Genomic DNA, 15,685 nt, shown 5'->3' on the forward strand with positions numbered 1-15,685 from the left:
AGTTTTCACTAAAATCTCGTCCTCGTCATCCGATTGCTTTACAGAATAACTAGATTCCTCTGAAACATTTTTAGTATACATTCTAAATAAGATATAGTCTGCAAAGAAATTTAGAAAATTGGTAAGCATGTAAAATTTTTTGTTTTGCATTTGAGCTTATAAAATTCAGAATAACATAATTCTGTCCATTTAATATACCTGGAAAATCCATTTATCGAGTGAAAAATATTACTGTTAATGGAGAAAAGAATCTCTTCCTTTATATGCACCTTCCGATATTCCGTAAAGTTTCGAATGATGGCGGACGAAACAACATCCTTCTAATCGGCCTGCATGGAAGCATCGAAAGTGAAAACAATCAAGGAATAAGAAAAAGAGGAGAAATTCCAGGAGTGGGAGCGAAGGAAATGTAGGGCACTTTCCAGACGAAGCGAAAAAGCAGAAAGAACAATTCGTTTTTGGAACGATTGCGCTCGTGGAAAAGAACTTGGAGGAGCGAGAGAAAGTGGAAAAGGGGAACACAGAGAATCAAATTCGTGTTCCAATTTGCATTCGTTGTAGCTGCCCTAGTCACGTGATGTTCCCAAGTGCGACAGGTGGGGGCAAAGAAAGCAAACAAAAAATATAGGGATGTATCGCGTAAAAAAAATGGGGGATGATGGAGAGATAAAAATAAGATAAACGTCTTAGCGAAAACAACTAAAAGTGTATGGCAAAGTGTGTAGGAAATGTATTAGAAGAAGGGAAGTATATGGCCTCTTCTTCGGCAAGTTTGTTTCTAGGTTCATTACCGATGTCGTATCAAATCGTGCTTCGGAATTCTTGAAGCTAATCATTCACGTGCTCGTCATGCTTATGTGCTTTGTTAGCAAATATATTCAGCTTCCTGAATAATAAATTGAGACATCTGTTGCTCTGAAGTGTAGGTCTACATTACCGTTAGCAGTTACAATGTATTCTGCTGGAGATTCGTTCATAGAAGAAATAAGGTTTGGGGGAATTGGAATAGGCTGTAGCAAGTACAATATCTTAAAGGATCTCATTTTTATAAAGAATGTTCAAAACTTAACGATAAAAATTGTTCACTTGAAATATCCATTGGCCTATTTAGTCTTTGTAAGTTTAAATGTAGATGCGTGTCGTTTCCAGGGGGAAAAAGTTCAGCATATATGATTTTAAGTTTTTCTTAGTTTTTGCACATCAAATATTGAAGCATTTATTGTATAAATGACCATTCATACATATAAAGAAAGCACTTTTCTTTTTAAAAAAATTATTTGTAGGATGTATTTCTAGGATTCTTTGACTGTTTCACTTTTTCTCATGTTGCAGTAATGATTGTCATCTTTCAACCAACAGCCAATAGTGAATGCAGGAATTATAGATCCATAGTAAAAAAAAAAAAAAAAATGCTTAGATCTTAGACCTATGCATCATAATACCTTGATAGGAGGGTGCAGTTTTAAATTACAGTATTATTCAAAAATTGTATTATTACTTATTACAATATTATTTAAAACTGCTTTACGGCTTATTATATTCATTGATTAATTGAGTTGACTGGATCGGTTAACTTTCTGCTTTGTAACTATGCTACAGCTATTTGGAATTTCAGTTCAAACTTTTAAGATGACTGGCGTAACTGCCAGCTTAGCTTGAGGCCGGTCTTGTATCCTCCACTCATAAAACTTAGACTTTGCCGATAATCCTATGCTTATTTACGAAAGAGAATTTTAATGTAGAAATTAAAATAATTATTCTATAATTAGAATTAAAATTAGAGACATTTAAAGATAACTTTGACTAACTAAAATTTGCAATCCATTTTTCATTCCCAACATTTTCTCTACCAAGAAATATTATGTTAGGTCAATACCTATATATTACATTTATTCTTGATGAAAAGGCACTGCTTAATATGAAATCAAAATTTTGCTTTAATATTATGTTTCAAAGCTTCAGCAAAACAATTGCTAAGGATCACGAATTGACCTATATGTAAATTATGTAAATCTCTCTCTGTTTTGAAGGATTCTTTCATTTTCTGAAAATGGTATCTTTCAATATTTTTCTGACATTTTAATTGTTCACTAGTTATTTTTCTACAGAATTACTATCTCTATAACATGAAAGAGAATTCCGTGAAATTATTACACTTATTACTCTCTCTCTCTCTCTATATATATATATACAGGGTGGTCAAAAAAAAAAACTTCCCCTATATATGAAACCCTAGCGGCCTATCCGCTCAACCAATCGAACCAAAATTTCAGACATGGTTGTTTGAAGGTATGCGCTCGAGATTGTGATGATTCTAAACAACACAGGGTTAACGCTTACGGTTACAGTGAGAGAATTTTGAAATTTTCGAATGGCACCACCCACTTTTTCCTTTTGCAAATTGATCAGCGTATTGAAAAACCACAAATAGCGTTGGAACGATTAGCGTGTGACGAAAATTGCCGCCGTAAAGCATTTGCAAAGAAGAGCATTATAAAGGACTAATGACAACACCGAGAGGAAAGAGAAAAAAAGATTTTATTGGAATTGAAAGTTATAATTACAGGTTTTCAACGTGTTCACCTTCGCAGGCGACAACGCATTGCATTCGGGGGATTGTGGACAACAATGCCGAACGTAACATGACTGTAACATTATAATAACATTATAATGAACATTTATATTCACATTATCATGAGAATAATAAATTTAGAACATTTATATAATTTGAAATGAACTTTGATATTTGATATGAGCTGGAATTCTAAATATTTTTAGAAATTAAGCATTTTTGAAAAAAAATAGAGTAGATATATTAATAAATTGTATCGTTCCTGTTTGTCTAACATTGAATAGCTTGAAAAAATACTCTTATTTTGTGCAACTAAGAATTCCTTATTTTCAGGCACCTTCCATCCTTTTGTAAGAAAATCTTCTGAAAACTTTCCATTCCATTTCTAGTTGAATAAGATATATTAGTTTGCAACCAAAGATTTGTCTTCCACTAAGTTTTATAAAAAAACTAACTATCCACTAAGTTTAATAAAAAAAAGTATCTTTTTTACTGTTTGGTTTATTTGTCTGTTGTAGACTTGATATGAATTTATTAGCATCACACTAGTTAATTGATCTTTTGACATTTTAATCTCACTTTACTTTTAACCAAATCTTTTTTTAATTAACTATTGTGCCATTAATCCTCCTCGATTAGTTGTATTGTCGGTTTTAAATTGAACTTTATATAAAGAAATGCATACTAATACATAATGCTTCATATTTTGAAACGATTGTACAGTAGCAACAATACTTATTACATTTATCAATTCATTTTAAGAGTTCGATGTGTGCTTTTTTAAAAAAGAAAAAAATGAGTTATTTAGATGTTACTAGTAAAATTGCCAATTTAAAAATCAGAATTATTCTTTTCTGAACTCAAAAAAATTGCAGAGCCATATTTGTCGTGGCTTGTCAGAAATAACGACATTAGCAAAGATCTTAGCCTTGCTATATTTAAAGACTTCCATAAAATATTACCAACAAAATTCTTTGATAAGTTGAACTGAAGCGACAACATCTCCATTAAAGCTATTGAGCCACAAGACCCCGTTCTTCCGAAGAACATCAAAAGACTCTATAGCTTTATCTATGTAATAAAGTTTAATTTTATCTTTTCCGCACTGACATGACTCTGTTTCGATTTTGCGAAGATTCCTTACTTAAAATTCTGATTTCCCCTTCTTTCTCAAAAAATATTATTAATATCTATTTTACTGCTCAATATAACTGCTAGTCACCACATCCTAATGCACAACCACTTGCTAAGTAATTTCAATGCCATTACCATATCATCTGTTTTAACCTGAGATTAAGAACTTCGAGTTCAAGAACTCTGTGAGCCATCCCTCAAATCGGCAAATCGCATGAAGTCAATCAACATGGTGTCCATTGTTTTACTCTCTGTAGAAATAAATGTGCGCGCTGTACTTAATACGTATTTCGTTGGCACGGATTTATTTCACATTGGTTTTGATCACCAGTTCTCGACTTTTTTAATTAGAAAGGGGAAAAAAATTACCAATGACTATACTACGATGCTTAGCAACATATCAGAAAAATTGAAGAAGCTTTCTATATCAGATTTGAAGGCTATGTGGGTTAGTTATATTATTAGGGTTTAGTTTATTTATATTTATTTCCCGTTCGATGTAACACTAGGATTTTATGGACGAGTGTCATAATTTTGAATCACAGATGATGAGAAAGCCATTTTAGTTCAATTAAAATCCTTTCTTGATTCTTGAAAATTCTTTCTTCTCCTTACTTGAATCTAGAAATAAAGATAATTCAAAATAAGATAAGAATTAAAAAATAAATGCTTAAACTGTTGAATGAAATGATCGTTTTTAAGTATGTAATTATATAACAAGTTGAGTGTTTGGAAAACTCTGTCGCTATTCTTGTTTTTTGATATAATATTAAACGCATCACAGACATCCCATAAGCCCTTCTTAGAAAAAAGATTTATTGTTTATATGACAGTAACCAAAATATGATTGTTAGATCAAAGAATATCTCAATTTCAAGCAAGTACTTGGAATTTAATTCCCGTTCTTTTAAAATCTTTTTTTATTTCATAATATTCCTGCGACTTCTCTGAAAAGGAGTAAAAAATAGAATTAAATTTAAAGAAAAGCGACACCAATTTTTACTATAAGTATTCTATTGTTATTCTGTCTTATTGTACCATGATTTGAGAGAAACTACAACATCGTGAAAGCCTCAAGTGAGGATTTGTGACACATATTTTGTGCGTTTCCAAACACTTCTGTAAAACACCAAATTAATTGTAAACTTTAATGCTAGCAATCGAATCCTTGAAATTTAAATTGCAATCTGACAGTACAGCTCACTTTTCTTTCTACAATGTCTGATTGTCACTGCATCTATTAAAAACGCCCGTCGAAATTTCAAAAGGACCTTTCGAACCTTTCAACCCCCAAGCGAGAAAAGTTCTCAAGAAGCCCTCATCTCGCCTGTGATTTGACACCATAATGTACCTTAACATTTCATAATGGATGCGCTAATGCAAGCTAAAACGAGTCAGAAATAGGAAGGCAAATAATAAAAGAATAAAAAAGAGGGGGCACACTAAAAATAAATAAACGGAAAAGATGAAAAAAAGAGAGAGAAACCCTCTCACCTCTCTTTCAAACCTTTCAAGAATGATCCGGGCTAAAGTGCTTCCCGATTTAGGAAAATCTTTTAGTAAAATTAACGGAACTTTTAACAGACATCGCAATGAACCGAGTTGAGCACTTTTTTCGACAGACACAGTGAATTCCGAGATTATTGGGAACGTTCGCGCGCCAAGCAAATTACTCAGAACTCGCATCGCACTTTTTAATAACTTTTCCGCGCGGAAATGACTTGGTTTGAGTTCGAAATCGTAAGCTGTTAAAAGGATAGAGTGATTGGAGGCGCTTTCGTAATGAAGATTAACTCCCTATTCGATGCCGAAAAAAGTGGGTATCAAAGGTTGATTCGGAGAGCATCTCTTCGCTTCATTTCTGACTTCTTAATCTATGTTGCCAATGACTGTAGCTAAATGGAATGAAAAAATTTGCTACAAATTCTTTGATTGAACTACCATTAACCTCTCTTCTCCTATCATCGTCTCGATGAAGATCTTGCTCGCGAGTAATGAAGTTGCCTAAACTTGTTGTCTTCCAGAGACCGGCCTGTTGCGTTTCTCCATTAAGCATCGGAAATGGATTTCGTTCATTCATGGAATCGCATTTTTGTAGATGTTATTTACGTTAATAAATTGAACAGAAATGTGGGAAATACTTCACGGAAAATCTTATGTATTGTTTTACATCTTTTAGATTCCATTTTAGCGTAAAATTGAAATTGTGAAATTCATTGCATTTCTGGTTATATGTTGGAGACTGGAGATTGAATTTCATCAAAAACGTTTGAAAATCTATTTTAACATCATAGAAGGAGATAAAAATTTACTGTACTTTCAAGTACTGATTGGAATTTAAAATGAAAAATTGTAATTTGAAAATGTATGATTTGAATTTAAATCTCCAGATCTAACTCTGTCAGATTTTGCATTAAATGTGTTATAGCTTATTTAATGCACTGTAAAATGTGTGATAATCTTTTATTTGGTAAATTTGAATTTATTGAATATTTTTAATTTTACAACCATGTATATTCAAAGTAGTAACCAGATGATGTTTGACTATGATCATTCTTTAACTATAGAGCAAACAATATCTAATTAAAATATTGCACATTGAATATGTAGGATTACGTTAAGATTACGATCACGTTTTGAACCAGTATCTTGAACAAGTGAATTCTTTTTTACCACGTTCAATGCCATGGCTGCCTCCGATAACCGGCACAAGATATGGCTGCAACGCCGTGGGAGTCACCGATGACCGGCGTGCCAAGATTTCTAAAACTTGAACAAATGTCAATAATTATAAATTTTTGGATATTACCATCTTTACTGCAATGCTGTGAAGAAAGTAATGTAGTGTAAAACATATAAAAATAGTTTTATTTTTACATAAAATATAGGCTTATTGCTCTTGCACATTGCGATTTGTCGTATTGAAGAAACAACACAGTCTTGTCCATATGCTGCAACTATTTAATACAAATTTTTGCATTCGTCCTCTTTAGATGTTTTATAACACATTTTGCAACATCTTTGCACAGTTCTAGTACTTCCCAGCTTCTCGGTTTAATTCTTGTTTTGTTTTCTTAGCATACTTTTACCTGGAGAAACGCAAATCGCAATTTCATTAACATGTTCAGTACTGTGTGGATTGTCAAAGACCGCACTCAACATGAAAAAAGTGATAACGCTTTAACCAGCAGGCGATTGGGGCACCGCAGGGACTTATTTTAAATAAATTCATAAAAACAGGATTGTACGCCTTAACATATATACGGTAGACAATACTTCAACAATATATGTATCACTTAATAAAAAAAATCTCGCTACAACTCGCGATACTCAACGTGTTAGCGGTATAATAAATTGCTGGTAATCAAAAAAATGTTCTCGCATTTTCTGTTTTTATTAACATTTTTCTAAACATCTTTTACACGTAAAAAACACCACATAGTTGGAAAAAAGTTTTGATATTAATTTATGTAATCTTGCTTTTTACTTTAGACGAGAAGAGGAAAAGGGGGAGGGAAGGGAAAGGGGGTGGAGGGAAGCTGCTAAATGCATTCCGTCTTCACTCTCGGTATTTTGTTTATTAGTATTTTGCGCCTTTCGGTAGTAAGTTAAGTTGGCATATTTTCCTTATTCTGGCAATTCCTTAAGTGACCCGCAAGTTATTCATTAAATCTTAACTAGATAAAAAAAAAAAATTTACCCCGTGATAGAAACCAGTGATTCTTATCATGAGTCTAACTATCTACTTGAAGAGGAATCATCTGCTCCGGTGTCTTATTGTCAAACTAAGCACATAGAAATACATTAAATTTCTATATCAAGCTAATCTTTTCTATTGGGTTAAAATGGGATGACAAATTATTTTCTTTCATGTTCGATGATTCGGTTAGGATTCTCCATTTGTTCTCCAAAATTAAACTCAAGTCAGCTAATGCCACACGAATTCTCAGTTCTCGCGCAGTTAGTTAATTTTGAAACGAATTCATCACATTCTTTCTTCTTCTTTCTGTATAGAAATGTTCATTGAGTAAAAACGCGTAACTTCCAAGATTTTTGGCATCTAACTTCAGCCTAGAATCTTTCGTATCTGACTCAATTTATGTTAATAAATTTTTCTGCCTCAGTGAATGTTGATGGAAATGAAAAAAAAAAAAAAAAAAAAAAAACATTCAGCAATATTAATTAACAAAATGTTAAATTTAAAAGATAAAAAAAAAAGAAATTGCAAGAATTCAAAAAGGAATTCAGAAGTCAGTTTAGCGCAACCAATGAATAAAGGAAAATAGATGAATGCATATATATTTAAATAAAATAATAAAAAAAAACGAAAAAGATAGTAGAAATTTATCTTTAAATTAAAAATAATGATACTATCTCAAGTCTCAGTGGCGTTTAGGTTTTTATTAAAAGAAGAGAATTATACTGTTTGTTGGATTTAAATCAAGTTCTGAAGTTCATTTTCGTTTATCAGAGCAGTATAAAACGTCAAAGTGCAAAGTCTGTTGATAACAATAATATCGGAGCTTGTTCGTAAAAGTCTAATAAATTTAACCGATTCACTTTTAAAAGTACAGTTTTAGTATTACTGCTCTCGTGGAATATGTTTTTCTCTGATTAGACGACTTTGATATTAAAACTCAATACAAATTTGAAATGAGTTAATTTAAATAAAAGCAATTATTTCAGGAAATTCACATGAAAAGCAGTGCATATTTTTAGACCTTTACTTATAAACAGTCATGCAGTGGAAGTAACAGTTGATGAAAATTATAAGGTAGAAATAAGATCTTATTTAGAGAAGAAGATATATATAAAAATATTTAATCGCAGAATGCATGCCTTTTTATTTTTTTACAAACAAATATATGTATTTTGAATAATTGCACATAATTTAGAAAATTTATTTTTAAAATATTAAAATTAGTTTTTTGTAAAATAAAAAAAAATATGGCAAAGGTTTCATTATGAATTAAACAATATCTCATTGACACAAATTATTTTATAACAATTATACGATAAAAAATAAAAATACTTTTTACAAACACTTTTTTTACTACTCAAAAAATATTTTTATAGTTCTTTAATGGTAGAACTATTCGTATAACAGCCATCCTGATATTTCTGTAAGTGACCATTTTATATCTAATTCTACTACCACTATTGCCATATATAATTTTTTTGCAAATTTTTATTAATATATTTAGCAAAAAGATTTCCAAACATTCATTTTGACCTTTGAGAGAGTCATAAGAAGCTTAAAAAAGGAAATAAAAACATGTACCCAAAGGGTTTCACGATGTTCTATAGGGTTAAGATTTTCAAATTATAAGCGGGTCGAAGGTCCTAGGAAAAGGCAAAAGTGAAGAGCATTTTTGTTCTTAATTCAATTTATTTGCCCATTTTTCTGTACACTGATAATGTTCTAAAATATAAAATGCATGCATTCACAAAGTCTTTTCGTAGTTAAAATAGTTTTTCGAAAGTTTGCATTCACAAAGCATGTTTTAAGTTGATTTACTAAAATATTTTAATAAAAATAAATATTTGAAAAATATTATTTGAAATTTGCTTTGGTCAAGTTTGACCATTTACGAACTCAGACAGAGCATATTACATTATCGCATATCTCCTCAGTGTTATAAAGATAAATACGCCTGATATATATTGTACAATAGTTTTCATTCTTTGATTTAAATATTAACAATCTGATTGAAAATTTCACCAAAGAATTATTGGATGGATGCCTATAATAGTATCCAAGTGTAGGCTATTTAAATTCATTCATTAAAACGAAATGAACGTTCACACCTTGCTAAAATTTCCTACAGAGAATTTTAATCTTTCGAATGTTTTATTTATAATAATGAACTAAAAACTTCTTTAAAAAATATATAAAACTAGTACCAGCATTTAACAGTGATTGGAAATCAGATATTGTGCAAGTAAACTTTTTTTGGAATAGCTGAAAACTGTTGATTGTATTTGTCAAAACTACAACTACTACTACAGGGTAATTGTGAATGAAATCCATGGAGTTTAGGTGCAACTCCATGGCAACGGTTGCAAAAGAGAGAAACCTTCAATCATTCTCTGAAATTTTGAGATAGCGGCTTTTGACAGTGATTGAAGAAACAAAAGAAAACTGTGACGCGTAAATAGAACTCAATTACGGTAGCACGGTAGTGGTATTACGGCTTAAACAAAGATTCATAACTATCTTAGAATTTTAGTTATTATCAAAAATATTTTTTTAAAAATCTTATCGATCAGTAAAAGATTTGTAAGCCATGGTTGGAAGGTCTACAGAACGTGAGAATAAAGTTTCTAGAAAAAAATTTGTCTAAAGTTACTTTTTTTCTTTGCGATTGCATTACTGGAACTGCAGATGATTTATCAGAAAAGAGATATCTCTCTTCTCTTAAGTGCAAGTTTGGACAACAGCTGACTGTAAAATGATCGGAGCATCCTTCCTTTCACGCAAATCTGCGGGATCTCTAACCACTCCTTAGATAATTTCTTTATCTATTTTTCTTTTTCTTTTGCGTGGCTAATCATTTTGTTGTTAATATTATTTCTCTTCCTTTATTTGCTTCCGTTTTGCAAAAATAACCTATTAGAAATCTCTAATTACTTTCTAGGCATTTCTTTTTCCTATTTCTTTCCTCTCTTCATATAATTAATGTATCTCTAATCCATTTCTAAATTGTTTATTTCACTTATATTTTCTTCCATTCATATCTTTTCTATTATAGCAACGAGTTGCAAATATTGGTATTTTGGGGAAAAAATTGCCCTGAATGAGTGAAAGTAGAGATTTATTAAAGAAAAACGTATAGCAATGGCCAGTATAAAGATTTGGAGCTAAAAAATTGTTATTAATTGTCTTAATTGAATTAAATAAAAGATTTCTGCTATTGATTTAGGCTAAATACATCGCATTAATATAGTTTAGGAACGTACTGCACATCTTATACGAAAAGAAAAATATTTAACATTATTGCTAAGCATACATGCGTGATTTCTTTTTTTCATAACACTACAATGCCGCGTTAACATACTGCATGGCTACTTAAAATAAATTGGGAAAATATATTATTACTTTAAAAAACTTATTATTATCATTTTTTTTTATTTTTGCTATAAAAGATGTTTGATAAAATTTATATCTCGAAAAGGAAGTCTAATGAAAGTTTCAGAGAAAAAATACCTTTGATAACAAAATTGTCAGTGTGGCGACTAAAAACAACATGATAATTAAGACACAGTCTACTAAAATTTTATGCATCACTTATTTTTCCTCTCTAAAATGATTATTAGTTTACCCTTTAGCCAAACCCAAGTAACCTATAAAGAAATGAATGCGATTCAAACAAATTTCTGCCATTCCTTCAATATCTCAATGAAAGAACCAACATAGTTTTAAACTTTCAAGTCTCTCAAGTCGTTGGACTCAGTGTTTTAGTATTTGTATGGAAATTTATTAACGGAAGTGTTTTGGAAGTTCTTTGTGATCCGGTTTGGAATGGGCCCACCACACGAGCAGCAAGTTATTTATTTTGCCACTTATCTTTTCCAGAGCCCCCGAGGAGAGAATCTGGACATTAAAACGCACTCTCGTTAAAGAGATAAAGGAGCCGATAACACAAAACTTCCCGAAGACTCGTTCTTTCACCCGAGAATGCAAGATAAATCCTCGACGTACTTTATAAACATTTTTACCCGGGAATAAATCCCATTGTCACACTAGAAAGATCTTTGCAATGAACGATGATGAATTTTTGAAAGGAATAATTTGTGATTACACCACAGTGGGTGTTAAAGAAACAAAATAAAAAAGAACATTTTCAATCGATTCAAAATATATGATTTGCAAATATCATAAACGAAATTCAAATAATTCTGCTTTCATTTTGTTGTTTTAGATGCATTACATGTACTATGGTACATATCAAACTGGATATGTGCAATCGGTCATGATGAATTTGTCTTGTGCCGCAATAAATATTTTGAAATAAAGCAATTTTCGAGAATTCAACGTTCGTTTTACCTTTTTTTTAAAGATATTCTATGCATTTTTCTATGTGCATATCAGTCCACATTATAAGTTGATAAAGTTGTGAGGAATGCTATTATATATTTTAAAATAAACATTTGTCTGTTATTGCTTTGAAAATGTACAGAAAAAATTTACTTTACATTTGTCGAATGTTACTTATTGAATGTTATTAATTTTTTTCATAATATCTTAATTGCAGATAATAACCAGATATTTACGAATGTAAATGAAATTATAGTGTACAATTTATGCAAAAAATGCTTTTGCTGATTATTAAATATATATAACTAAAACGAAAGAGGAATTTTAAAAATATATTTATTCTTTTTATGGTCGGAACTTAAGATTTAAGCTAGAAAAAGATTACCTTCTTTCCGACACGCATTGCCAAATATCATAACCAAATTTTAAAGAAAATGTTTACGATAATTAATTAATTATCGTAACCAAATTGATTTTTTATTGCGTTTGTCTTAATTATTTGAGTTTTTTTCATGAATTATTAATGGGATTTTTTAACACGTGTTGACAATGAACGACTTTCTATCATTAATAAAGAAAGACTATTTCTAGTTACTCGGAAGCACTTCCATAAAGCCGAGATTTGTCAATCATAGATATCGAAATGATCATTTACCTTCCAAATTTTTTTCCCTACTACACTTGCATTTTAAATATGATATGTGCATTTTAATATTTATATCAATGAATTTTAAAATACTTTTTCTAATTGGAACAATTTTTTATTATAATTTTTAGAATGTAAATAGAAAGTTTTATTTATTTCTAGGAAATAATACGCAAACGTGATGATACATAATCAGTTATAAAAACATTATTTGAAAAAATGTGATATATTTTCCATGAATTTTAAACTGATTCCGATAAACAGAAATAGGTACTAACTACACGAGGAAAAATTCATTTCTTTTGGAATTTTTACATTAAAATTTTTTTTATATATATAATTATCTAAAAAACATAGTATATCTTTTCAACTATTTAAATAAATACCGACCAGGTTTCTTTACGAAAGAAAAACATCATATTTTCATTTAGTAGGAATTTTAAGAAGAAAATTGTTAAAAATTTACTTAGAGGCTCACAACAATTGACTGTAGATACTTTCCAGTTTTAAAACAAAAAACAAAATGTTCATTCAATAAATTAAATTAAATTCATTTAATTTATAATATTTCATATTAAAAATTTTTAAATGAAAAAAATATATATATATTAAAAAAGTTATTTGGAATTAGTTTTTCTGTATTGTGAAAATTCACGTAGAAAAAACAATTACAGTATGCAAATTTCTTATTTTGTTTTTAATAATTCTGAACTCCATCAGTAGTACAGTATTGTACTCATTATATCGTTAGTACTGTATTATATGTACGATATTACGTATTTTGAATAACATTATCACATTATATTTTTGATTTTTGAGAAATTTCATCCGAATAGCCACCATAATTGTGTTAAAAAAATTCCTGAATTTAATTTTGTTGTTTTCATTTATTAACAATCGCATTTTTCGAATATCCTCTATTTCACAAGTTAACATTTTTAATTTCATAGATTTTTTTTTCTTTAGCTCTGCTGCATGATGATTATGATAAATGAAAAAGGTATTGATTGGACAATATTTTGTTTGAAAATATATAGAATATATGAAATTGATTTATTCATTTATTTAAAAATTCTAAGAGGAAATTAAAAATAGCTCATAACTTGTCATTTTCAAAACTAAATCAGAAAAAAAATATTTAATTTTAATTAGATCATTTACAATTGTGTAATTCATCTGTGGTATTAGTTAAATAAAAGTTAAGATAGAAAAAGAACCATATTAAAAATTATATATGAAATTAATTTTTTTCTCAACATGATAAACAACTGCTAACCAAACTTTTGCAACCCTTTACATACTAAAACCAACACTCATTTTCCATGCTGTTTAACTCTCCATATCAGTAAACGTATGGTGGCGAGAACGTCACACAATATCAATAATAAACCTTCTTCCTTAGAATTTCTACCAGGTAAAAAAAAGTGAAAGCAAAAATACTCAAATACCGAAAGGCATAAAAATAAAATAAAAAAAAAAGATGGCAAAAAATAGTAGAGGGGAAAAATAGTAAAAAAAGCACAAAAAAAACAACAACAACAAGAACAGAAAAAAAAAGAGAGAAAAAAATTAAACTGGGAGATCCAAGCTCGCTTCTCCACCCTTTTCTATCCATTCATTTTTAGTCTCTACACACACACACACATAAACACAGGACAGGGCGGTTGGATGTATGAGTTCGTCTGTTAATCTGGGGCGTCGAGAAAGAGGGGGTGAAGGGGCTGAGAAGAGAAGGGGCGGTTCTCGGCAGCGAGAAAAGGGCGAGTATGAATTCTGTGGCTGCAGCCTCCAAGGTAATTGAAGGCGACGCGAGGAATTTTAGTCTTGCATGAGAGAGCTTATTGGCAACGCCTATGTTCTAGCCTGCCGTCCCGGCCACCTTGCTTACCACCCCTACCACCTTCTTTACAACCTCTGGAGGTATAGCTTATTAAGGGAAAAATAATCTTTCCACGGCGGCGAATTTAAAAACGTTTTCTCTCTGGCTCCCAGGGTTGGGGAATGTTCCAGAATGCACCGAAAGCATAAATACGCCGACCCTACCTCTTCTTGGTGCCCGCTACGGATTAACAGGCAGCTTGTACACAAATGGGGTTTTACTTTACCTGTGCAAATGGGATGGTTGTTCTTTGAGTTTATTTTGTGGGAAGCTTACACCACTCGAGAGTTGGAAACAGGGTACGAGTTGAGGTTTAAATTGCACCAGCAATTCTAGTGGTGGTTCGGATTTAAGAACGTTTTGGTAATTTATGCGCCTCAAATTGGGCAGGATTACTTAAGTAGCGGAGATTTAATGTACTGTTGGCTGGGAATGGCGGTTTTGATGTATATATACAGCGAAAGTGGAGCCTCTGGTAGTGAAGGAAAAATAGAACAAAAATGACCGCATTTGGTGGTGAAATATTTGCTGCTCTGAAGTTAATGAAGATGGTTGAGCAAATGGTCATGGCAGAAAGGGCCATGGAATGCGGAGTTTAGAATCGGAAGTGTTTCATTATTTTGAGAGGGATTTTTGTCGGGTCCTATAGAAATAGAAGCATTTGATAGAAAATATTTCTGGAGCTGGGTTGGTTTGCTTTGTTTCTTAGATTTACCGAGGATTACATTTTACATTTATGCCTAAAGGATAAGAACGAGATGCAAAGAGGATAGATACGAGAAAGAATTTACATTTTTGTATAATTGCATTATACTCCAATGATTTTAAATAATTTATATATCGATTGAGTGTGCATTTTTTATGTATTATTTAAACAAAGAGTTAGTACAATTTCTAACAATTTAGTTTATGAGGTGCAAACTTCCTGATTAGAGAGTACGAATCATTTGATTAGAATTAAATTAATAGTATCTAGTAATATACGTATTAGTTATTATAATAGAAATATTTGAATGTTCGACGTTAAAAGTATAAAAGTTTTAAGTATAAGAATAAATTACATGTAGCATTATCGAAAAATTCCAGGATTACTTCTGTATAGTGTCTGTAGATGATTGCAAACTATTATGGTAATACTTATGATGATATTCCTCTTAGATAAGATACTTCTTCAATCAGGATGGTTGTGCTAAAATTTGCAATAGTGATGCTTTGAGATCCCGTGTATACGATTCTGCGATTAGAAATATTAAAATGTTATCGGTGTTGCTATGTAGGATATTAAGAATGGATAGTGCAGGATTGTGATTCTTGATATTGACTTGTATTATTAATAAAGAAATATGAAAAAAAATTACAAGGTTAATTTCAGCACATGTTTGATTCACCAAGAGGAGTTGTTGACATTACACATAC

General features: G+C 30.8%; 1 protein-coding gene and 1 long non-coding RNA gene across 6 annotated transcripts in view; one reads left to right on the forward strand and one right to left on the reverse strand.

Annotated features, from left to right (window-relative positions):
- LOC129981917 (uncharacterized) overlaps positions 1-11,359 on the forward strand; it is a 142,816-nt gene extending 131,457 nt beyond the window's left edge. Inside the window, exon 3 of the long non-coding RNA XR_008785386.1 lies at positions 11,283-11,359. This is a non-coding gene — a long non-coding RNA (uncharacterized LOC129981917). The remainder of the gene's footprint in view (positions 1-11,282) is intronic.
- LOC129981916 (myelin transcription factor 1-like) overlaps positions 1-15,685 on the reverse strand; it is a 295,518-nt gene that overhangs the window by 254,225 nt on the left and 25,608 nt on the right. The window lies entirely within an intron of this gene.

This window comes from Argiope bruennichi, chromosome 8, assembly GCF_947563725.1.
Source record: "Argiope bruennichi chromosome 8, qqArgBrue1.1, whole genome shotgun sequence".
Classification (NCBI taxonomy): Eukaryota; Metazoa; Arthropoda; class Arachnida; order Araneae; family Araneidae; genus Argiope; species Argiope bruennichi.